Source organism: Podarcis tiliguerta, assembly GCF_965153285.1.
Source record: "Podarcis tiliguerta genome assembly, chromosome: 8".
NCBI lineage: Eukaryota > Metazoa > Chordata > Lepidosauria > Squamata > Lacertidae > Podarcis > Podarcis tiliguerta.
The window spans coordinates 74,394,930-74,420,232 of NC_139541.1; the positions used below are offsets into that span (position 1 = coordinate 74,394,930).

The 25,303-nt window shown below is 43.0% G+C and overlaps 2 long non-coding RNA genes across 2 annotated transcripts in view; one reads left to right on the forward strand and one right to left on the reverse strand.

Annotated features, from left to right (window-relative positions):
* The window catches only part of LOC310684861, an 80,281-nt gene extending 65,298 nt beyond the window's left edge, over window positions 1-14,983 (reverse strand). Inside the window, exon 1 of the long non-coding RNA XR_014514896.1 lies at window positions 14,810-14,983. This is a non-coding gene — a long non-coding RNA (uncharacterized lncRNA). The remainder of the gene's footprint in view (window positions 1-14,809) is intronic.
* On the forward strand, window positions 1,986-24,367 carry LOC310684865. The gene is made up of 5 exons (XR_014514900.1): window positions 1,986-2,112; window positions 19,441-19,635; window positions 21,129-21,278; window positions 22,490-22,639; window positions 24,020-24,367. It is a non-coding gene; the product is annotated as an uncharacterized lncRNA (long non-coding RNA).
* The last annotated feature ends 936 nt before the right edge of the window (window positions 24,368-25,303 follow it).

Below are 25,303 nucleotides of genomic sequence, written 5' to 3' on the forward strand. Positions count from 1 at the left end.
CAAGAGGCTGAGACCTTGAGGAGTAAGATAGCACTGGGAAAAACAAGCCTGGGAATATGGCTGAAAAAATAACAGCTCTGCTGGAACAAGTTTTTTAAAAAGTGAGCATTCTTGAACTGGGTATCTCTGAACTGAAAAAAATGCGTATATTTTGGCACAGAAAGGTAAATCAACAGATTTAGTTTGAGAAGCGGAATCAACTTCGCAAGGAAGGGCATCGGAGAAGAAGATGGAACAAATAGAATTGGTTTTGTGTTTGCAAGAGAAATCTTATGTGGAAGTTTCAGAAACAGTGCCTCAAATTGATGGGCACAAATTTAATCCTGAGATCATGAAGACTGAAGGACAGATCTGGAGAGGCAGTGCCCCACGTGAATTGAGTGATGGAGAAATGATGAGCTATGTTTTGGAGGGTGGCTCCAAGGGGAAGTTTAGAAAAATGAACTTCAATATTTTCAAAGAGAGTGTGGAGTACGCTTTGGATCACTTTTTGGCCTACAAATTGAAATATGGAGTTTGGGCAAGCGTGCTGAAGAGGAATAAAGGGGATGTTGGAGAAAAAGCTCTTTGGGACTCAATTTTAGGCTGGAAAAATAACTTGCAGACAGCCCAGGGATATGATTTGAAAGCCTCGGACATAAGAGAACCAGGATGAGAGAACTATCTTGATGACAGGCCCGGAATCGGGGGGAAGAGATGGTGGGATAAATTGGGAATTTTTAAAGTAATATTTTACCATAACACTGTTTGATCAAGAACCTTTGGGAGATGATGGAGGGATGTTATTTGGTTCTAGTGAAATAAGATAAAGAATTAAGACACTAGGATATAAGGGTATATGATATTAGGATTTAAGAGTATAAGATTTAAGGTTATTTCTTTCTTTTTCTTTGATATCTAGTGAATTAGGGTTTTGGACAATTTTATTATTATTATTTTATTATTATTATTGCATGGTTTATCTATTTGGTGATGTTAACGAGGAAATAAGGTTTAAAGGGACTAAGGTAAATAAGTATAAGCAGTGAAAGTTGGAAGGAATTTGCTGACTCAATTAATAACTGGAATACAAAAGAGGGAGGTGGGAGGAAGCCGAGAAAGTAAGTTATGAAAGATGGATGTGGAAAGGTGGAATTTTTCTTTGCTTTGTTTTGATTGTTTTTGTTTTTTGCCTAATTTTTGTGTTGGTGGGGTGGGGAAGGGGATTTCTAGTATGTATTTTGGGGTATTTGCTTTTTCTTTTCTTTTTTCTTTTTATTATATCTACTTTTCTGTTTTTGCAGTTTGATTTTTGTATTTGTGGAAAACTTAATAAATATTATTAAAAAAACAAAAACAAAAACATACTGTATCGGATGAAAAACTCTGAACAACACAGGTAGGAAAGACCACATGTGCACAGTATGCAAATCATCTGTTAGGCTCCAATGCTTTTTGGGAAGCCTGCCCTGAAAGGAGGACAGGTAAATTAATCTTCTGGAGAAACTGCAAACCAAATTTGGACAAATTCAGAAAATGTGGGCAGGTGAGGATTTTGTCTAACTCTTGTATGGAAGCAGCCTCCCCCCCACCCCAGACTGCCAGCCACCAAATGTGGCTTCCTGAGAAAGGATGGGGAGAAAAGGACTCACTTCTTGTTAGGTGAGCTTTGTGTATCAGGTAAAGGTAAAGGACCCATAAATGGTTAAGTCTAGTTTAATTTCCTTTGGGGTGTGGCACTCATCTAACTGGGTCACCCCAGTCACTCTTTGCCTCTTTGGCTCTCAGTTGCTTTCTTGAGTGCCTTCACCATTTAAATTGTAAATGATATCAAAAAAGTAATCAGAGGCGTCTATCAGCAACTAATGAGATCATAACTAATGAGCTTTGCATTTCAGTATCTCCCTCTTTATCTTTGTAGTGGGAAAAAACCTCCCATTCCCAGACCTCCCGGAACTATTTGTTCCCAAGTGTTACCTGTGACACGAGTCCATGGCCTTTAAATTCCTCCAAGTAAGCCTCTACCTGCATCAATTCCCTTGTTGATCCATCCCTGCTCTGAGTCTCCTAATCTTTCTAGAATGATGAAGGCACTCCTGAGGACATGCCTCCTCTTGGCCCCACTTTCTGCAGGTAAGATGGGAAACAATTGATGATCTTTAGAGGACACTGAAGAGAACTTGCTTCTTGGGAGGAAAGGGGAATTAGGAGTGTAGATCAACACCATAAAGAGAAAGGACTGCTGGGTTACCAAGAGAAAGCAAGGGAGAGTCAAGTCAAGAGATTATTTTTTGTGATGTTATACAGATAAACTATGTCATGTAGCAAAAGAATGAAATATCCCACTCTAACATGGAAGCTGCATTTCAGCAATACACAGAAAATGTGGATCTCTCCCTCTCTCTCTCTCTTTCTCTCTCTCTCTGTGGGTGTGGGTGGGTGAGAGTAGGGAAACCGAGGGGGGGGGAGTTGAAAAGGCAAGAGATTGCCAGATGAAAATGTTGGGCATGATTTCAAAGTGCAGGGAAAATGCTAAGAAGGTAAACAAGCTTTTCTTTAGTGGGAGAGGTAGAGAAAATATGGCTTAAAAATAGGATAGAATAATAATTCCATTGGAATGGAGAGTAAAAGTTGCTTAGGAAAGGAAGGGGAAGAAAACAAAGTATGGCCATTGCAGGAAGAAATTAAATAAATTTTACAAAGAAAGACACCTTCAAGTCTACTCCTTGGAACAGAGCACATCAACCCACTGGTGAGGATTCAGATTCACTACTACTACTCCTTGATTGTGGAAATTTGGGGAGCTGAATGGGATTTGAGTGTCAGACAAGGATGCAGGAGGCTAGGCTTCGAATCTTCACTCAGCCACGAAGCTCACTGGGGGATCCCTCAGCTTAACCTACCTCACAGGAATCTTCTGAGGATAAAATGGGGAGGAGAAAACCATGTACACTACCTTGAGCTTCTTAGAGGAAGTGGCTGCAGATAAATAAATGAATTAGAAAAATATGAAATTGACAGCAAGAGAAACTGATAGATAGGTTCATCCCTAGTCCACGATCCTGTCCTAACACTGGCCAACCCAGTGACTAAGGGAAGTACACAATCAGGACCATACCACATCAACACACTGGCTTACTGTGTCTTCCAGCAACTGTTATTTGAAATATGCAACTTTTGAAATTGGAGGTAATACATAGTCATCATGCTTAGTAGCCTTAGTAGTCTTATTCTCCATCAATTTATCGAATCCTCTTTAAAAGTCACTGAAATTGGGGGTATTCAGTGCCTCTTGTAGAAAATGCCATAGTTTAATTGTGCTCAGATCTAAGCTTGTGACCAAACAGTGGGAAGAAAATGTATTTAAGTGAGAGTCTGGATGGGAGGAAAAGTTGGCTGTGAGAAAAGGAGGGTACACCTCCCCACTTCTTGGAAATAATTAAACCAGTGTTCTGAACAGTGGCTACAAGAGTTTTAATTAATGAGTGTTTTACTCATTTCATTTCATCCTCTTCTATTAAAATGCTTATTAAATTGAACACTTTTTAATTTAAAACTTTAATTCACGAACACCTCCTCCTCTGTACCTCATTAAGCAAACAGCAAAACAAAACAATGATGATGATGATGATGATGATGATGATTCATGAATCTTTTCCTCCTGTCCTCAGCGGTGCGTCTGGAGTGCAAATATAAGTTTAACGGGACTGGAATGACATCTAAAGGCAATGCAGATAGACCTTGTAATAATAATGTTATGTATACCTGTTCTGCCAGTGTTCTGCGTACAAATATAGGTAAGATTTGTCTGTCTTTTTGTCTTTTGCTGTTGGATTTGACCCAGGTTAAGATATAGGTGAACTTTAAGGGTTCTACTAGCATATAGAAGTCTATGCTGGAACAACTCACCTATGAAAAAAGTGAGGTGAAGAAGCTGTGACACTTCAGCTGTAGATGAATTAGAACTCCCATCAGTCTCAGCTAGCCACCCACCAGTCAGGGATGATGGGAGATGCAGTCCAACAACATCTGAAGTAAGGAATGAATGGCTTGCATATGAAAATGGGGAATCTAACATCACCTGATCACAAGCAGTGGCTGAATTTGGTCCTGATTGCCAAGCTTGGAGAACTTGATTTGCATCAACCAGAAATCCCTGTTGAGCCAAACCAATGAACTCCAGTTTAGTTTTGGTTATCAAACTAGGACAAGAAGCCTGCAAAATAAGCTGAATATCCCCTTTGCCGTAAATGACATTAAAATTGACAATCCTTTCACAGATGTATAAAAACTATTCAAAAGCTGAGCAACCAGAATGGGAGATGATGGTGCTTCACACTTTTATGGCTCCTTGAGGGGGGCCTCAAGTAATTTTGAAATAATTCTCAGTGATGAAATGATGAGGAAGCAACCAACATGAAGGAAGTATTCCTGTAGTTCACCTCTTAAAAAGGGTTTCAGTTACACAGCTTGATTCAGAGTGGGTCCCTCCACCTTGGTGGTCTTTGGTTCCTACTTCAACCATTGGTTAAGGTTGATTTGATTCCTTTGCTTGTTCCTGGTTAACTCACTCCTTTTACCCAGGAGGGAGTGGGTACCATTTGGCACCTCAGTGCCAAAATGCCTTGGGGCGATCCTGGGTGGGATGGTGCTTGCTTGACCATCTGTTCCAACATCACTGCTACATTCTTGGAGGTAGAGGCGTAAGGGGGGTAGTAAGGTTGGTATAATGCAAGTGTCTTGCTAAGTGTCTTGTGTTCAACAACAGGAGTTCAGGGAAGCATGCCCTGAACCTGCAAGCTGTTAGGATCGACTGGAAGAGAGAGTGCAGTGTATGGCTGATGTATTGTCAGAAGAATACAAAAAGGCCTGATTCTTCATGCAACAAATTTGACCTAAAATGAAGTTCTGCAGAAATTCCAAATTTAATGTATTTTGCAAATTAATCGTGAACATAAAAATAATGTCTGGTTCTATGGATTAAGGAGGAAAGACACTACTGCTTGTGATTGAGAGATGAACTCTTAAATGCCTTCAGAAAACCTTTCTTTTCCACCAGGCCTGTGCAGATAATTAAGAATACACTGGTTTATCGAAATCTATTTGGTTCTTATTGTATCTTTTATGTATTATAACTGAAAAACATTTTGATATTTCCTTCCTTTTACGATATAGCAGTGTGCACACATTTAAATAAATAAACAGCACCTCACTTTAGATTGCAAAATTGAATACCTTCCATATTGTATTTTTCAAAAGGTCCTGATTCGGGTAACACAGAAAATTGGAACCATTATAATGAATGTGCATTAGTAGCAATAGACCACATTTCCACCCAGATCCTGAAAGTTCTTTCAAATTCTTTTTCATAGAAAAACCGGAAGTGCAAATTGAGAATACATGTTTGTCATCCTTCACTTGTTACTTAGGCGATTACAGCTTTACTGCAGCGGATGGTAAATTCTTTGAGATGAAGACACAATGCTGCAACACTGACTATTGTAACAATGAAACTCTCAGCCGTAAGTTTCTGCATCATTGTGGAATCATTAACATGTTAGGGCTGTGCACTAGATTTGGCCAAGGCTTGAATCCTTAGTCAATCAGCAGTACTTAGAGAATCTGTGCCTCGTTCAGATGGGGTGAGACAGCCCCAGATGGCTGTAGGTTGGGTTGAGCAGCTCAGGACTATTAGGGGCTCTCAACGGGTGGGAATTCAGATTGGACAGAAAGTCAGGCATGACGAGATATTGTGAAAAAGAGGGACCTAATAGGCAGCAGGGAGGGACCTACTAGGGATGGATTGCCTTTCCAGCCAGGCCTCTCCTTCTTCCTGTCCCTTCAAGTAGCACCATGAAGGATCAGATATACCATATTTTTCACCCTATAGGACACACTTTTTCCCCTCCAAAAATGAAGGGGAAATCTGTGTGCATCCTATGGGGCGAATACAGGCTTTCGCTGAAGCTTGGAGAGCGAGAGGGGTTGGTGCGCACCGACTCCTCTCGCTCTCCAGGCTTCAGGAAGCTATCAGCCAACCTGGGGAGCCTGCGGATAGCAGGCTGCCGTCTGGCACGCGGGGCGCCCTGAAGCAGAGTGCCCCTCGCGCTGGGAAGACAGCCGCAGCGTTGGGAGCCTTGCGGGAACTCCCACAGGGCTCCCCGCGCTGCAGATAGCACAGATATCGGCCAGTCCCACAAGCTCGGGGGACAGCGGGGAGGCGCAGCACCGCCATCCTGCTGTTCCTCGACCTGGTTTTGGGGGGGGGGATAAAGAATTCCCCCCCTTTATTTCCCCCCCAAAAAACTAGGTGCGTCCTATGGGACGGAGCGTCCAATGGGACAAAAAATACGGTATAATTGGATACCTAAGCTCCTGAACTGCTCATAAATAGCTTATGGTCCCTTCAAGTTCACTTTCAATTGGATGTTTCAAATATGGACCTTACAACCCACCTATCTTATTCAAGTGTCCTCCTGAATCACCCTTAAGCTGGTTCTTTTCTGTCTTTTAATTGGCAAGCACTACCTAAGCCAGCAGTTATAATGGTGCAAATATAAGACCCTACCTAACAGCATTCTCTGAAATTTATTTATTGAATTTATTGAATTTTTGTACCGCCCTGTACCTGGGTGTCTCAGGGCGGTTCACAAAAATTATTGGATAGCTCATTGCTGAAGAGCAGAAGAGAGACAGAATCTCTGTACAAAAATGGAGTACTAAGAAACTATATTTTCAGAGAGGCTACACCATAATCAATGGCATGAATACATTCAGAGAGATTAAAAGTTCACACTTTCCCATCCCACTTTGGGTAAAGGTCATTCATCTCAGAGACCAATGGTGACTTTGTCCCATGTTCAGCCCTGAACCCAGATTGTTTCTAGATCGTGTTTTCATCCAAGAACACTTGCAGCTGCCCCAGCAGAACATTAAGTTACTAGGGTGGATTCCATTTATATAACACAGAGATACAAAAACAGACAAAGACATTAACATGCTCACTTTACGTTTGATCTTGGAAGTTCCTGATCGCAACATGCTGGCTGAAAATGGTCTGCGATGCCCAGCCTGCTTCTCCGAAGGAGAGAAGAAAAAGTGTGAAAGTGAGGAGACTGTCAACTGCCTTGAGAATGAGACCCAATGTGTTGATTTTAGAGGAGGTTTTTTTAGAGGTAACATTGCTATTCAGTCAGGGGGGGATGGCCTAGACATAGGCTGGGTCACGCTGACTCTGTCCTGATCTCCTTCTCTCCCTTCCTTTCTCTCTTTTTCCATTGCACATTGTTGGAAAAGTGATAGGGATCATATCTCTTACTGGCTGCAGTCTGCACTCTTCCTTAGTGTTTTGCCTGCCTGGACTTTTTCCTTTAACTTTCATAATGCCACTTGCTTGTCTAGAAGCAGGATTCAGATCGGGATGTATTTCTTATGCAAAAGAAATGTAAAAGCGTATTTCTTATGTAAAAGAAATGTATTAAAATTTTGTGACAATGAGCAGTATCTGGCTAACTCAGACCATTAGTGCACGAATTTATAGTTGTGCAACAGAATTTCCACTCTCTTCTGCCTGTAGGTGCTCTGTATCCTCCTAAAAGCTGCTCCAAAGATTTAGCTGTTATAATTTAACTAAATACATAAAAAGATACCGTATTTTTCGCCCTATAGGACACACTTTTTCCCCTCCAAAAATGAAGGGGAAATGTCTGTGCGTCCTGTGGGGCGAATGCAGGCTTTCGCTGAAGCCTGGAGAGCGAGAGGAGTCGGTGTGCACCGCTGGGCTCCCACGGCTTGCAGAGAGCTGCCTGCACCCCGAAGCTCGGGCGCGCTGAGGAGTCGTGCTCGGGCTTCGGGTAGCTCTACGCAAGCCGCGGGAGCCCTCCCATGGCTTGCGCAGAGCTGCCTCTTATTCCAAAGCCTGGATGCACTGAGCAGTCGCGCTCAGGTTTCGGGTAGCTCTGCGCAAGCCTCAGGAGCCCTCTCACGGCTTGTGCAGAGCTGCCTGTACCCTGAAGCCCGGGCGCGCTGAGCAGTCACACCCGGGCTTCGGGTAGCTGTGCGCAAGCCGCGGAAGCCCTTTCACGGCTTGTGCAGAGCTGCCTGTACCCTGAAGCCCGGGCGCGCTGAGCAGTCACGCCTGGGCTTTGGGTAGCTCTGCGCAAGCCGCGGAAGCCCTTTCACGGCTTGTGCAGAGCTGCCTGTACCCTGAAGCCCCGACGCGCTGAGCAGTCACGCCCGGGCTTCGGGTAACTCTGCGCAAGCCGTGGAAGCCCTTTCACGGCTTGTGCAGAGCTGCCTGTACCCTGAAGCCCGGGCGCGCTGAGCAGTCACACCCGGGCTTCGGGTAGCTCTCCGCAACCGTGGGAGCCCTCCCACGGCTTGCGGAGAGCAGCCTGTTCTGGGGGCTGGGGTTGGGGGAAGCTCGGGCTACCCCCGCCCCCGCCCCGTGCCGGGTGGAGGGGAAATAAAAATTGTTTTCTTTATCTCCCCCCCAAAAAAACTAGGTGCACCCTATGGGCTGGTGCGCCCTATGGGATGAAAAATACGGTAAATTGCTTTATATGCATTATAATACTGTGGTACCAGACGGCGATGTGGAGTCCTAAGTTTCTGCATTGGGATTTCACAACACATTGAACCAAATCATTTAACTGTATCACTGTATTCATGTGCCTGGATCCAGCCTTACATGCACCCCCCACCCCCTTCAACAGCGTTTTTGAGGAATAATACTCTTTGGAGAGGGACCAATTTTACCACACCCTTCCTTCCTGAAAAGAAGAGGGGATTGGAAATGAATAGAGAAGGGGTATATGGGCTGATTTGCCCCAGGAAGGAAGAGGCAGAGTCCAGGCCATTTGAGCTGCCTCTGCCCTACACCCCCCCCCCATCCTTTGCTTGCCCTTTGCAGCCTGGCCTTTGCTAGTTTCACTTTTGAGAGCTGATTAAGAATTCGGATAGGAGTTCCTGATTGGCTTTTGGGACCCCCTTTTCTCCCACTTCAGGTTAGATGTGTTTAACATGAAAATAGATATGGCAAAATAAAAGGAGGGTTCTCTGGATGGCTAGGTCACAGTTTTTGACAGTGCAGGAGCCTCAGTTGGCATCCAACCATTCTGAGAGACAATGGAGTGCAACTCCAGCTTCTTATGTGGCTGGATCACCTTGTTGACTCATGGCAGGTTGTTTTCAAATATCTTTGTGTGGCCACAGCATGTGCCTTTTTAACAGGCCCAGAAGATACAGGGATAGAATTCCTGTCATTTTAATGCAAATCACCAGACCACAAGAATTTGATTTTGTTAACATGGTTAATTAGGGCAGTTTTCAGAACCTCTAATTTCATTATATTTTATAAATATAACCTGTTTATTAATAAACTTCATGTCTTGAGACTCCTTTGGGTGCCAATTTTGATTATATCTGAGTAATTTTTTTACCGGAATTCCTAATGCTGAAAATTTTGTACATTCATGTTATGATGAAATTATATTTTTCAGATTTCTTAAATATACCCTTTTTAAAACTAACATGTTAAAATTCTCATTCACTAAAGTCAACATTCTTTTTGTTTTCCAGATTTCTTCTTTACCACCTTTTTCACTTTCAAAGGTTGTGCAACAACAAATTTTTGTGCTGTCCAGAAAAATGGAAGAATTACTATTGGAGCTGGGAGATTTGTTATTTCAGTTTACAAAAGAATCTGTTATAATGCTTCACGAATCTCACACCAGCCTGAACAGGAAGAGTAAATCGGACAGTGTACACCTCCTCCTTGTGTATTCCAAAATCCATGGCAATGAGGGGGAATTGGAGGCCTAGTGGTGAAATCCAGGACTCGCGATCTCTGTTTTGTTCTTTCTTGCTTTTGGTGGAGGTGAAGGGAAACAAGAGCAGAGAAAAGGGTCAGAATGTAGGGATTGTGGATTCTAAATACAAAGAACTTTGTAGTGTATCATTAAAAAATAGTTAAGCGTTCTTTATGATCATTATAATGCAAAATAAATGGTTATGGAAAATAAAATGTCAGATGCTAGTGGTGGTTGCTTGTGAGTAACCAGGCAGGACTCTGAACTGTCTTTTACAGGTTTTATTGTGCAAACTATTTACAGAGCAGATCTACAAAGTTCATGTCTGTCTTAGTCACTTGCAGAATCCGGGAATGCCCCCTTCCGGCTTCTCCCCCAACATAAGAACTTCGGCACCCGAAGCCTCCTCCCTGCGTTTAACCCCTCTGCACAATTGGGCGATGGAAGTGGCGTGTGTCCCTCCTAGCCAGCCTGGCAAGGTGAGGTGCTGGGACTCTCAGCAGCACCTTCAAGCCCTTTCCTCTCTTGGCTGGCCCCTTCCCTCTCTTCTCCACTGGAGGTGTGGCTTTCCCCACCGCTGGAAGAGGAACTGCTCTTCAGAAGTTTTGGAGGCTCTCTGTATCCCTACGGCCCCCCTGCCTCCCTCCCCTGTTCTGATGGCAGTCCTCTGACATCAAATGCTGGTTCTCAGATCTGTTTCTTTTGGATAAAAATGCCCTTGGGGCAATCATGGTGAAGCTTCAGTATCAGGATTCAGGTTCAGTTTTTCAGTCAGTGGAGTAGCATTCCTCGACACAACAAGCTCATCTCTCCTGACATTGAAGTGCAGGCCAGTGGCATGGCAACTCGTCTATTGGTCTCTCCTTGTTGCCTTCAGACAGGGTGGAATAGACAGAGCCCCACCCCCCACCCCCGCATTCTACTGACTGAGCAGTCTGGCAGGATACATTGGTCATGCATGCAACAGGCATCAGTAGTAGAGGGATACTAAAAGGACCCCTGACCATTAAGTGCAGTCATGGACAACTCTGGGATTGTGGTGCTCATCTCGCTTTACTGGCCAAGGGAGCCGGCGTTTGTCCACAGACAGCTTCCGGGTCATGTGGCCAGCCAGACTAGGCCGCTTCTGGCGAACCAGAGCAGCGCATGGAAATGCCATTTACCTTCCCACCGGAGTGGTACCTATTTATCTACCTGCACTTTTATGTGCTTTTGAACTTCTAGGTTGGCAGGAATGCCACTGCCACCACAGGAGCTGCTTCCGTGGCCCTTCTCTGGTGGCAGGGAGAAATCATGTCACATGGAACCAAGGCACAACCCATGACAGCTTAATGAATTCTGTGGCCATTCTGGCCAAATTTGGACTGTTAAAATAACTTTGCCTCCAAGGTGAATAATAATAAACAAACAACAACAACAACAACAACAACAACAATAAAACTTTATTGTCACTACACCACCTATGTGCAGTGAAATTAAATGAGCCGGTGGGGCCCATACACTCAGTCTTGTTCACACTCTGTGTGCTTGTCAGAAGTCAATTGCACCACTATTTTTTTTCCATTCAGCAGCCCAACAGCCTATGGATAAAAACTTTTCTTTAACCTGTTGGTGCGGCTGACTATACTTCTGTATCTCCTGCCCAAAGGTAGGAGATTAAAGAGGTGCTGGCCGGGTTGTGAGTCATCCCTAAGAATTTTCCTCGCTCTCCTGAGGCAGCAGTCTCCCGTGATGTCATTTAGTGAACTCAGGGAACAGCCCATGATATCATGTGCTGTATTCACCACCCTCTGTAGGGACTTCCTGTCTGTGGCTGTCAAACCAGCTTACCACACTGTAATACAGTATGTAAGGACACTTTCTATTGTGGACCGGTAGAAGGAGATCTTCAGGTTTTTTTTGACATTGCTCTTTCGCAGGACCCTGAGGAGACAGAGTCTCTGTTGGGCCTTCCTAACCTCCTTGGTTGTATTGATTTTCCAAGTGAGGTCTTCACTAAGGTAGACTCCCAGGAATTTAAAGGAAGAGACTCTCTCCAAACAGCCCCCCTGATCTACAACGAGGCTAGTTCCCCTCTTTTCCTCCGAAAGTCCAGCACCAACTCCTTTGTCTTACTAATATCTAGGTACAAGTTGTTCTCTAGGCACCATGTCAAGACTTTTTGAACCTCCTCCCTATACTCTGATTCATCTCCACCTGTAATTAGACCCATTATGGTGGTATCCCCTGCAAACTTAATAATCACAGTAGATGGATCGGATGAGATACAGTCATATGTATACAACGAGTACAGGTAGGGATTCAGCACTCATCACTGTGGGGTGCCAATGCCGAGCTTCAGAGAGGTAGATGTAACAGGCCCAATCCTCACTATTTGTGTGTGATCCTCAGAAAGTCTTTAATCCAATCACAGATGGTAGAAGAAAGGTCCAGGTCCCTCAGCTTTTTAAAAACAATGTCCGCAAGGATGGTATTAAAAGCTGAGCTATAATCAATAAAGAGCATTCTGACATAATTCCATGGTTTCTCCAGATAACTCACTGCAAGGTGAAAAGCTGTGGCTATGGCATCGTCTGTTGACCTATTTCTCCTGTAAGCAAACTGGTGTTCATCAAAATCTGGTGGAAAACATGTCCTAAGATGTTGAAGGACCAATCTTTCAAAGCATTTCATCATTACAGGTGTTAATGCAATGGGTCTGTAGTCATTTAGGCAGTTAATTGCTGTTTTCTTTGGGACTGGGATAATGGTGGCCGCTTTCAAACATGATGGAACACAATCAGTCTGCAGGGAGATGTTTAAAATCCTTGTCAGAACCCCTGCTAGATGACCAGCACAGTTTTTATTCACCACTATCCTCATCACCCCATCAGGACCAGCAACTTTATTGGGATTCACTGCCCGCAATGCAGCATTCATTTGATGGTCATATAGAATAAGTGGCTGAGAGTTTGTAGGCTGGCAGGCAGGAACCGTGATATTTGATCTTTCTACTTCACAGCGGGCAAAGATGTTCAGCTCCTCCGCTAACACATCATCAGCCTTAACCGTGTTCCTTTTATTGCCCTTGTAGTTGGTTAGGTGCTGCAGTCCCTGCCACACTTGTCTCGTTTTCTTATAGGCTAAGCAATTCTCCACTTTAAGCTTCTATTGTTGTTTTGCCACTTTATTCCTTTCCTGAGCTTTGTTCTTGCCTCTCTGTATATGTCAATGCTCCCTGCCTTGAATGCATTATCCCAGACTTTCAAGACTAAACTTACTTTAGCAGTCATCCAGGGATTACTGTTCCCATAAACTCTAATGCACCTCTCCGTAGTTACATTATCTGTGCACACTTTGATATAGGAAAGTACAGCGTCTGTGTATCTGTGCAGATCTTGTTGTTCAAACACACTCCAAACAGTGCTTTCAAAACAGTCCTGGAGCTGACTGTTTTTATAGCTGACTGAGTTCTTCTCCTTAGGGTAATGTACTTCGGACATAGAAAAATTGAGGAATGGTCTGATGAACCTAAGTGGAGAAGGGAGATTGCCCTGTATGCCTGTTTCAGATTGGAATACACACGATCGAAAATATTCTTCCCTCTAATGCGGAATTTCACATACTGTTCAAACTTAAGAAAGACTGCCTTCAGGCAGGCCTGATTAAATTCCCCTGCCACAACAATAACAGTGACACTTACATCTAGGAAGACAGGTATAGAATTGCATTGTAATTCCTTTGAAATAAATGGTTACTACCACCAACAGTGCATAGGAATGTGCTGAAATACCTACACTGCCTCAAATCTTTCCAGCAAAATTTATTCATTGGTGAGCGATGGGGTGGAAACATGAGAAGCATATTTCGCTTTCATGAAATAACCAAACTTCCTTTGAAAGTGGAGGTAGAACATAGACATTGTGGGTTATTTTGCCCTGCCTGAATTTGTCAAATCCTCTTTTCAAGTAGTCTAAGCTGCTGGCCATCACTGCTTCTTGTGGAAGTGAGTTCCATGATTGAACTATGAACTGCATAAAATATTATACAGCACATAGCTTCTGAACTGCACTGAGCATGGTTTTTTCCCCTCCTTTCATCTATCTCAGGTAAAATATTTATGAAATTATGGAGTAATTAAAAAGTAGAATACTTTTCTGTCTTCTTTAACTTTATTAAACACAAGCAAAATGAATGTCACGGTCCAGTTTACAGGCGGTTGATGTCCCGGCTGAGGATGTCAGGACCAGGGGCAAGACGGCTGGGTGGGTGTAGGAATGAGAGTCCAGGAGCTAGGAGTCTGGAAGCCAAGAGTCCAAGGGTCAGAGAACCGGGGGTCATGAAGCCAAGGGTCCAGGGGTCCGGAAGCCAGTAGTCAAGAAGCCAAATGCAGCAAGGCAGGAAGTTGCTGTGGCAAAGGGGCAAAGGGAAATGCTGACCTAATATGCCTTCCTGGCTCTTGCCACCAGCTGCTGTGAGTTACCAATTGGCCTCACCTGTGCGGCCGCACCTTGCCTCTTCAGAAAAAACTTAGGAAAGCCCCAGTCCTGAGAAGCCCTACCGGTCACAGGCCCTGGCTCCTGAACACACTCATGCCAATAAAAAAAGATCAATTAGATTATCTTCTCCAGGACAATCCTTCCAGCCAAATATATTTATTGGGATGGTTGGGAGGGGACACTTGAGAAGCACTTTTGGCTATCAAGGAAGGAGTTGCATTGCTAAGTAGGTCTAACATGAAGCAAAGAAAAACACCCTAAGATAGACAGCTTAGTGCAGAATGTCCTCTGTGACTTTTGTACTGTGTGGCTAAAAAATGCCTTGAGTGGTGGTATGAACAAGAAATTGCTCTGCATCCAAAGCAATGGAAAAAGAAGAAGAAGACAGGCAAAAAGAGAGCACAGCCAGAGCAGTTTCTACCGTGTCAACTGGGGAGAGAGGCATGAGGCTACAATGGGAGTGAGGTACTGCCCTCCTGTCATAATTGTCCTGTACCCTTGCACAGGAGGGGAGAGACTCCATCAGGCAAGGCCTCCTTCCACCTGCCTTGCCCCACCCTCTGGCCCTGGGTCTCCTCATAAGGAAGCTGTGCCTGGAGGAAGAACTGTGAGGGGAGAGACTTCATCAGGCAGGGCCTCCTTCCACCTGCCTTGCCCCACCCTCCAGTCTCTGCTTCTCATTTTGTATTGTATTATGTTGTGCACTGTGGTTTGCTGTGGTTTTATTGATTGGAGTTTAGAAATTACTTATTGTAACTGATTGAGTGGATTTCTGTTTAAGTTAATCCTCAGGAGGAACTGAAAACCAAATTTAGGCAAGTTCAGAAAATGTGGGCAGGACAGGATTTTGTCTAACTCTTGTATGGAAGCAGCCCTCCCCAAGACTGCCAGCTGTATACTATAGCCTCCAACTGTGACTTCCTGAGAAAAGACAGTGAGAAAAGGACTCACTACTTGTTAGGTGAACTTTGGGTATCAGGTGAAGGTGATGGTAAAGGAAAATGACCCCTGGACGGTTAACTCCAGTTGAATTTGACTTTGGGGTGCGGCACTCATCTCCACTTTCAGGCTGAGGGAGTTGGTGTTTGCTTGCAGACAGCTTTATGGCCCATGTCACCAGCATGACTAAATCGCTTCTGGTGCATAGAGGACTGTGACGAGTGCCTGAGCGCACATAAACACCGTTTACCTTACCTCAGCTGGGGTATCTATTTATCTACTTGCACTGGTATGCTTTTGAACTGCTCATTTGGAGGATTTGGGACAGAGCAAGAGCAGCTCACCCGTAGTACTGATTCGAACCGCAGACCTTCTGATCAGTAAGCCATTGAGGTTCATTGGTTTAGGCCTCAGCACCACCTGCATCCCTTTGGGTATTTTTTTTTTTTTTTTAAATAATATTTATTAAAATTTTTCAAAAAATGCATAATCACTTATGGGACTCCCCCCTTCCCCCACCCCCACCATATTCCCGTTTCACATTGTTGGCCACACAAATTCCCCTTTCAAATTAAAGCTTAATTTGTTTTACCCTTAATAATAATAAACAACCCAATGTTCTTTCCCCAGGACCCACCCCCTTTCATTCCACAATTTCCATTTTTGATAAAAAAAAGCACCCCAGATAATAACAATAGAAAGGTAAAAAATAAGAGATATAATGAATAATAAAAAAGAAAGACCAATTCAACAAAAAAGAACAAAGTTGGCAAGCCTTTGGAGTTTTAGTTCTCCCCCCCCTGTCCCCGGTTTAATTTCCCCCTGACCATCAACCCCTAGTATCTGCCTGGAATTCTTAAGGCCATAAATCACAACTTTTCCCCAACTCCAGCTGGCTTTCCCTTTTTTTTTTTTTAAAATTAGAAATAAATTTTTTGATAATCAAAATTATTATTATTATTATTATTCTCCAAAGCTTTAACTTCAGTCTTTAAGAAAACTGTAGTGAAACTCCCTCCGTTGTTCTTTCCGGTTTGTAGTCTAATTTCCTTTTGTTCCGCTGCTTAAACGTTGTAATTCGCAAGTTTGGTAAGTCTGCAGGGATGGTTGTTGTTCAGGGGCAAAACCTTACGTTCAGTCCCTTCCTTTCTTCAATAGAAAAGTCTATTGTCTGCAGAAAACACCCTGCAGACGAGATGTTGTTTCCGTTTTGCAGCTTTCCCAGAAGGTAACCAGTTCTGTAAAATTCCATTGGTGTTTTTCCACTTTCCCAGTCCTTGTAATGTCCCGAAGCTCCTCGAGGGGGATTGTTATAACTTTGTTTCCTCTAGTCCAAAAGTCAAGTTGTTATCCATATTCGCCATTTTGTATCCAGATTTTAACAAATTGTAGCAAATTGAAGCAAATTTAACCAGCCAAGTTCTCATAATAAAATCCACTCCACTTTCCGACTTTGACAGCTATTTTGAAAACTGTCGAACTCTCCGACTCCTTTCACCAGGCTCTCTCTTCAATCGCCCCGGTTCCCAGGGGGGGGGGTTGTGTTTCCCTTCTCCAGTTCCTCCTCCAGCACAGTTCTTGTAGTTCCCCATCGTGGAATTGTAATTTTTATCAGCAATGCAAGCCTTTTTGGGTCTTGGTTTCCCCGTCTTTGTTTTAGACAATTTACAGTAGGGAGGGGACTGACTTCCTTTTTGAATCCCCCCCGCTCGTATCCAATTCGAAAAAAAAAATTTCTTTTTTCCTCCTTTTGAACCCGATTTCCAGATTTACTCACGGGTTATTGTTGAAAAGTCCGAATTTTCAATGGAAGAAGTCAGCGCTCTCCGCCGGATGGCATGCGGCTGCGCTCAGCAGGGGAAGCAGAGGACTCAAGGCACCACGCTTCTCCCCGGCACCCGATCCGTAGCCTTTAAAAAGGCTCCTTCACGAGTCGGGAGGGCGCTAACGGTGCAAGCCGAGTCTCCATGTCCACGGCCTCCGTGGCCGTGGTTTCTAAGGGTCCCCGCATCGCCGGTGCGGTAGGACCCAGCCCCTGCCGAGCAGACTCCCTCCGGAGCTCGGAGGGAGTCCGCCATTCGGCGATGGCGCCAACCCGGAAGTCCCCTTTGGGTATTAACCCAACATGTACACCTAGGTCCCACTGCTCCATGTTTTCCCAACATTTTCGTGGCAGGTCAGAATCCCCCGCAAGGAATTAAGGATTGGCAGATGTCTGAAGTGTGCCCTTAACCCCATAAAAGCCATAGAATGCCTAATGTTTTTCACCCCAACCTCATCACCTGCCAAGATGCAGAAGAAGCCAATGGGACCAATTTCTGTCTACTTTCTGTTTTCAGTAGCTCTCCATCTCATCAGCTTTGTTCTTATGTATTTCCTCTGGGGCAAAAATAAAAAAAGCCTCCCGCAAACAGAATTTCCTTTACTTCCAGATACATATCCTTAAATTCTATGTCTGTCTTACTTGTCTTCACATGAAGAGATTGATTCACCACCCCCACTCTTTTCCTGTGTGGATGCACTAACAGCTTTTGGGGTTAATTTGGAGCTGAACCAACAATGTCTCTTCCTCAAGTGGCCTTTACCTATGGCCTGGTACCTCCCACTCGACTGGTTCAGAGAATGGCCATGTTTGTGTAGCTCCCTAATGTAGGGGAGAGTCAAGTCAAGAGATTATTTCTTGTGATGTTATACAGATAAACAATGTCATGTGGAAAAATAATGAAATATCACACTCTAAAATGAAAGTTGCATTTCAGCAATACACACAAAATGTGGATCACTCTCTCTCTCTGTCTGTGTGGTGGGGGGGGGTAGGGACACAGAGGGGGGATTTGCATAGGCAAGAGATTGCCAGATGAAAATGTTGGACATGATTTCATAGTGGAGGGAAAGTGCTAAGAAGGTGAATAAGCTTTTCTTTACTGGGAGAGGTAGAGAAAATATGCCTTAAAAATAGGATAGAATAATAATTCCATTGGAATGGAGAGAAAAAGTTGCTTAGGAAAGGGAAGGGAAGAAGACAATGTATGGCCATAGCAGGAAGAAATTAAATACATTTTACAAGGAAAGACACCTTCAAGTCTACTCTTTGGAACAGAGCACATCAACCCACTGGTAAGGATCCAGATCCACAACTACTACAGTGGTACCTCGAGATGTGAACAGGATCTGTTCTGGAGCCCTGTTCGCATCCTGAAGTGAATGCAACACGTTTCCACGCATCTGTGCATACGTGTATTTTTCCACTTTCGTGTATGCGTGTATCGTCATTTTGACCCCCTGCGCCTGTGTGCGTGGCGAAACCCGGAAGTAACGCACACTGTTACTTCCAGGTGGCCATAGAGTGCAACCCGAAATACTTAACTTGAAGCACATTTATCCCAAGGTATGACTGTACTCATTGATTGTGGAAATGTGGGGCGCTGAATGTGATTTGAGTGCCAGACAAGGATCCAGAAGGCTAGGGCTTGAATCTTCACTCAGCCACAAAGCTCACTGGGGGATCCTAGACCAGGCACTTTCCCTCAGATTAACCTACCTCACAGGAATCTTCTGAGGATAAAATGGGGAGGGGAAAACCATGTACACTACCTTGAGCTTCTTAGAGGAAGTGGCTGCAGATAAATAAATGAATTCGAAAAATAAGAACTTGACAGCAAGTGAAATTGATAAATTGGTTCATCCCTAGTCTAGGATCCTGTCCTAACACTTGCCAACTCAATGACTATCGGAAGTACACAATCAGGACCACACCACAGCAACACTCTGGCTTACTGTGGCTTCCAGCAACTGCTATTTGAAATATGCTACTTTTGATATTGGAGGTAATACATAGTCATCATGCTCAGTAGCCTTAGTAGTCTTATTCTCCATCAATTTATCGAATCCTCTTTAAAAGTCATTGAAATTGGTGGCATTCAATGCCTCTTGTAGAAAATTCCATAGTTCAATTGTGCTCAGATCTAAGCTTGTGACCAAACAGTGGGAATAAAATGTATTTAAGTGAGAGTCTGGATGGGAGGAAAAGTTGGCTGTATGAAAGGGAGAGTACACCTCTCCACTTCTTGGAAATAATTCACCCAGCGTTCTGAACAATGGCTACAAGAGTTTTAATTAATGAGTGTTTTATTCATTTCATTTCATTCTCTTCTATTAAAATGCTTATTAAATTGAACACTTTTTAATTTAAAAGATTTAATTCATGATCACCTCTTCCTCTGTGTCTCATTAAGCAAACAGCAAAACGAAATAATGATGATGATGATGATGATGATTCATGATTCTTTTCCTCCTGTCCTCAGCAGTATTTCTGGAGTGCAGATATAAGTTTAACGGGACTGGAATAACATCTAAAGGCAGTGCAGAAATATCTTGTAATAATAATGTTATATATACCTGTTCTGCCAGTGTTCTGCGTACAAATATAGGTAAGATTTGCCTGTCTTTTTGTCTTTTCTGTTGAATTTGACCCAGGTTATGATATAGGTGAACTTTAAGGGTTCTACTAGCATATAGAAGTCTATGCTGGAACAACTCACCTATGAAAAAAGTGAGGTGAGGAAGCTGTGACACTTCAGCTGTAGATGAATTAGAACTCCCATCAGCCTTAGCTAGCCTGGCCACCAGTCAAGGATGATGGGAGATGCAGTCCAGCAACATTGGAAGTAAGGAATGAATGGCTTGCATATGAAAATGGGGAATCTAACATCACCTGATCACAAGCAGTGGCTGAATTTGAGTGTTGATTGCCAAGCTTGCAGAACTTGATTTGCATCAACCAGAAATCCCTATTGAGCCAAACCAATGAATTCCAGTTTAGGTTCATTTAGTTTTGGTTATCAAACTAGGACAAGAAGCCTGCAAAATAAGCTGAATATCCCCTTTGCCGTAAATGACATTACAATTGACAATCCCTTCACAGGTGTATAAAAACTAGTCAAAAGCTGAGCAACCAGAATGGGAGATGAAGATGCTTCACAAATTCATGGCTCCTTATCCCCCCTCAAGTAATTTTGAAAGAATTCTCAGTGGTGAAATGATGAGGAAGCAACCAACATGAATGAAGTATTCCTGTAGTTCACCTCTTATAAAGGGTTTTAGTTACCCAGCTTGATTCAAAGTGGGTCCCTCCACCTAGATGGTCTTTGGTTCCTACTTCAACCATTGGTTCAGGTTGATTTGATCCCTTTGCTTGTTCCTGATTCACCCACCCCTTCTACCCAGGAGGGAGTGGGTGCCATTTTGTCGTTCATCTCAGTGCCAAAATGCCTTGGGGCAATCCTGGGTGGGATGCTGCTTACTTGACCATCTGTTCCAACATCACTGCTACATTCTTGGAGGGAGAGGGGCAAGGGGGTAGTAAGGTTGGTGTAATGCAAGTGTCTTGCCAAGTGTCTTGTGTTGGGCAACAGGAGCTCAGGGAAGAATGCCCCGAACAAATTTGACCTAAAATGAAATTCTGAATAAATTTCAAATTTAATGCATTTTGCAAATTAATTGTTAACATAAAAAGAGAGGCTGGTTCTATGGATTATGGATGCAAGAGACTACTACTTGTGGTTGAGAGCTGAACTCTTAAGTGCCTGTAGAAAACCTTTCTTTTCCACCAGACCATTAAGAATACACTAGTTTATTGAAATCTATCTATTTACTTTTAATATTGCATCTTTTATGTATTACAACTGAAAAACATTTGATATCTCTTTCCTTTTACGATATAGCAGTGTGCACAAATTTAAATAAATAAACAGAACCTTACTTTAGATTGCCAAATTGAATAATACTTTCCATATTGTTACTTTGAAAAGGTCCTGATTCCGACAACACAGAAAATTGGAAGCATTATAATGAATGTGCTTTAGGAGCAATAGACCGCATTTCCCCCCAGATCCTGGTAGTTCTTTCAAATTCTTTTTCACAGATAAAGCTGAAGTGCAAATTGAGAATACTTGTTTGTCATCCAGATATTGTTTCTCAGGCGATTACAGCTTCACTGCAGCAGATGGTAAATTCTTTGAGATGAAGATGCAATGCTGCAACACTGACCTGTGTAACAATGAAACTCTCAGCCGTAAGTTTCTGCATCATTGTAGAATCATTAACATGTTAGGGCTTGGATCCTTAGTCAATCAACAGTACTCAGAGGGACCTTCTAGGCAGCTTTGTCTCTGCCTGAAAAGGGATGGGTTACCTTTCCAGCCAGGCCTCTCCTTCTTCCTGTCCCTTGAAGCAGCACCATGAAGGATCAGATATAAAATTGGATACCTAAGCTCCTGAACAGCTCATAAATAGCTTATGGTCCCTTCAAGTTCACTTTCAATTGGATGTTTCAAATATCGACCTTACAAGCAACCTATCTTATCCAAGTGTCCTCCTGAATCACCCTTGAGCTAGTTCTTCTCTGTCCTTTAACTGACAAGTACTACCTAACCCAGAAGGGACAGGGGTGGCGCTGTGGGTTAAACCACAGAGCCTACGACTTGCCGATCAGGAGGTCGGTGGTTTGAATCCCTGCAATGGGGTGAGCTCCCATTGCTTGGTCCCTGCTCCTGCCAACCTAGCAGTTCGAAAGCACGTCAAAGTGCAAGTAGATAAATAGGTACTGCTCCGGCGGGAAGGTAAACGGCGTTTCCATCCGCTGCTCTGGTTCTCCAGAAATGGCTTAGTCATGCTGGCCACATGACCCGGAAGCTGTACGCTGGCTCCCTCGACAAAAAAAGCGAGATGAGTCAGCCACGACTGGACCTAATGGTCAGGGGTTCCATTACCTTTTTATCTAACCCATCAGTTATAATTGTGCAAATATAAGACCCTACCTTACAGCATTCTCTGACATTTATTTATTGAATTTATTGAATTTAGGAACCACCCTATACCTGGGTTTCTTTGGGCGGTTCACAGAAACTCTAGGATAGCTCATTGTTAAGAGCAGAAGAAAGACAGGATCTCTGTACAAAAATGGGGGACTAAGAGCCTATATTTTCAGAGAGGCTACAGCATAATCGATGGCATGAATACATTCCAAGAGATTAAAAGGAAAATAAAGTTCACACTCTCCCACCCCACTTTGGGTAAAGGTCATTCATCTCAGAGACCAATGGTGACTTTGTCCCATGCTTAGCCCTGAACCCAGATTGTTTCTAGATCATGTTTTCATCCAAGAACACTTGCATCTGCCCCAGCAAAACTGTAAGTTCCTAGGCTAGATTCCATTTACATAACACAGAGATATAAAAACAGACAAAGACATGAACATGTTCACTTTACATTTGTTATTGAAAGTTCCTGATCGCAACGTGCTGGCTGAAAATGGTCTGCAGTGCCCATCCTGCTTCTCCAAAGGAAAGAAGAAAAAGTGTAAAAGTGAGAAGACCGTCAACTGCCTTGAGAATGAGACCCAATGTGTTGATTTTAGAGGAGCTCTTCATAAAGGTAACATTGCTATTTCATCAGGGGAAAAGGCCTAGTCATCGCCTGGGTCACGCAGACTCTGTCCTGATCTCCTTCTCTCCCTTCCTTCCTCTCTTTTTCCATTGCATGTTGCTGGAAAGTGAGAGGCATCATATCACTTACTAGCTCCGCTCTGCACTCTTCCTTAGTGTTTTGCCTGCCTGGACTTTGCCCTTCAACTTTCATAATGCCACTTGCTTGTCTAGAAGCAGGATTCAGATCGGGATTTTTATATTAAATAACCTTCTGGACAAAAGGGGAAAGTGCATTCATTGCTCCACCCCAGTTGCTCTTGATCTTTCTACCACTGGCATGCAGTTCAGGACAAGATGTGTGCCTCTTTCTCAAAAAGCATATTTATTATGTAAAGAAATGTAACTAAATTTCCTTAAATACTGTGACAATGACAGTATCTAGCTAGGTGCTCTGTATCCTCCTAAAAGCTACCTCCGATCAACAGTGTTTTTGAGGAATAATGCTGTTTGGAAAAGGACCAAATTTACCACACACTTCCTTCCTGAAAAAAATAGGGGATCAGGAATGAACAGGGGATTTGAGCTGCCTCTGCCCTACATTTCCCCTCCTCATCCTTATCCTGACCTTTACAGCCTGGGCTTTGCTAGTTTCACTTTTGAGGGCAAAGTAAGAATTTGGACAGGAGTTCCTGATCGGCTTTTGGAAACCCCCTTTTCCGCCAGTTCATGTTAGATGTGTTTAACATGAAAATATATATGGTAAAATAAAATGAGGATTCTCTGGTTGCTTAGGTCACAGTTTGGAACAATGAGGCAGTCTCAGTTGGCATCCAACCATCCTGAGAGACAATGGAGTGCAACTCCAGCTTTTTATGTGGCTGCATCACACTGTTGACTCATGCCAGGATCACACACTCAAGGCTCACAAACAAGGGAGGGAGTGTTCTTTTCAAATATTGTTGTGTGGCCACAGCATGTGCCTTTTAACAGGGCCAGGAGATGGCAGGGATAGAATTCCTTGCATTTTAATGCAAATCACCTGACCACAAGAATTTGATTTTGTTAACATATTAATTAGGGCAGTTTATAAAACCTCTAATTTCATAATATTTTATAAATAGAACCTGTTTATTAATAAACTTCATGTCTTGAGACTCCTTTGAGTATGATGCCAATTTTGATTTACACCTGAGTAATTTTTTTACCTGAATTCCTAATGTTGAAAATTTTGTACATTCATGTTATGATGAAATTATGTTATTTCTCAGATTTCTTAAATATACACTTTTTAAAACTAACATATTAAAATTCTCATTCACCATCACAGGCACCATCTCCTATTCCCTGGGAAAAGGTCTAAAGTCAATATTTGTTTTCTTTTTTCCAGATACCTTCTTTATCACCTTTTTCACTTTCAAAGGTTGTTCAACAACAAATCTTTGTACCATCCGCAAAAATGGAAGATTTCTTATTGCCACTGGGAGATTTGTTCTTACAGTTATCGAAGAAAGCTGTTATAGTGCTTCACGAATCTCACACCAGCCTGAACAGGAACGGTAAATGGGACAGTGTAGACCTCCTCCTTGTGTATTCCAAAATCTATGGCAATGAAGGGAAATTGGAGGCCTGGTGGTGAAATCCAGGATTCGCGATCTCTGTTTCTTTCTTGCTTGCTTTGGTAAAGGAAAACAAGAGCAGAGAAAAGGGGGTCAGAATGTGGGGATTGTGGATTCTAAATACAGTGGTGCCTCGCAAGACGAAAAGAATCCGTTCCGCGAGTCTCTTCGTCTAGCGGTATTTCGTCTTGCGAAACAACCCTATTAGCGGATTAGCGGATTAGTGCTATTAGCGGTTTAGTGGCTATTAGCGGCTATTAAAGGCTTAAGGGATTAGCGGATTAGCTGCTAAAAGGCTATTAGCAGCTTAGTGCCTTAGAAAAAGGGGATTGGGAGCGAAAAAAATTCGCAAGAATCACAAGACATTTTCATCTTGCGAAGCAAGCCCATAGAGAAATTCGTCCTGCGAAGCGCATTGAAAAACGGAAAACGCTTTCGTCTAGCGGGTTTTCCGTCTTGCGAGGCATTCGTCTTGCGGGGCACCACTGTACAAAGAACTCTGTAGTGTATGATAAAAAAAATTCATTATGATCATTATAATGCAAAATAAATGGTTAAGAAAAATAAAATGCTGTTTCTTGGAACTGTTTCTTTCAGATACAAATGCAATTATTATTTATTGATTTGGCCAAGGACATTACTAAATATAAAATACATAAAACGGGATGAAAACAAAATAATATACATTGCACAGGGGGGGAAATCATTATTAAATTCAGAGGTTTTGTTAGATAAGAGTTTTCTCCTGAAAAATTTAACTTTCGGGTAGGTGCTATTCATGGTGAGCTCTGGCATTTGTCAATCTAGAAAAACAGCACTGATCCCTACAACCCCCCCCCCCCAACAATCATCTTGTCTTTTTATAATTACGGTAAGTTTTAGTTTTTCTTGCATTACCAAGTCTTTTTTCAGATGAATATTTCAGAATGGGGAAGCATATATAGCAGACAGAAAGATTAAAAGTTACTGAACCCTTGTGGCAGTCATGGTGGAGCGTCACTATCAGGATTCAAGTTCAGTTTTGCAGTTCATGGTTTATCTTTCCTGGACTCAGC